Source organism: Sinocyclocheilus rhinocerous, unplaced genomic scaffold (assembly GCF_001515625.1).
Source record: "Sinocyclocheilus rhinocerous isolate Xijiao unplaced genomic scaffold, SAMN03320098_v1.1 scaffold2290, whole genome shotgun sequence".
NCBI lineage: Eukaryota > Metazoa > Chordata > Actinopteri > Cypriniformes > Cyprinidae > Sinocyclocheilus > Sinocyclocheilus rhinocerous.
In genome coordinates, this window is record NW_015659950.1 from 168,348 (window position 1) to 168,959 (window position 612).

Here is a 612-nt window from a genome sequence, read left to right on the forward strand (position 1 = left end):
TTTTCTATGAGTGTAGGCACACCGGCGGCGCCGTTCGGCGTCTGTCCGCGGCGCCCAGCTACGTCATGTTATACTTGTTATACGTAAGAATTGTTCTAGACATGCCGAAAATTTGACGCTACAGCACAGCAGCTCTTCTTCTTCGTCGTCTCATCTGATGCACTAACTCTGCAGCAGCTCTTCTTCTTCGTCGTCTCGTCTGATGCACTCACTCAACCAAGCGTTCTAACCACAACCTCGCCCCTCCCCAACCATTCGAATAGTGGACTTTGAGATTTGTAACTTTCTAGATTTTTTTTATGCCCAAACATACACACTACACACTGACTAAAATTTAAAAAGTGAAAAAGCATAATAGGACCCCTTTAAAAGAGTATTGACTACATGCAATTGTTCAGTAAATGTGATTCAAAAAGACTGTGTAAATGAAGAAATATTAAAAAACCACTCTGAGGCCAATTAAATCACTTAAAAATAACTTTATTTCATTATGCTGAAAATATATTATAAATATATTCTGACAAAGAAACACTGAACTACATTGAGAAGAAATAAAGCATGTTTATATCGATTTTTGTGGAACTGATGTAAATTCAAAGCACTTTGTAAGGC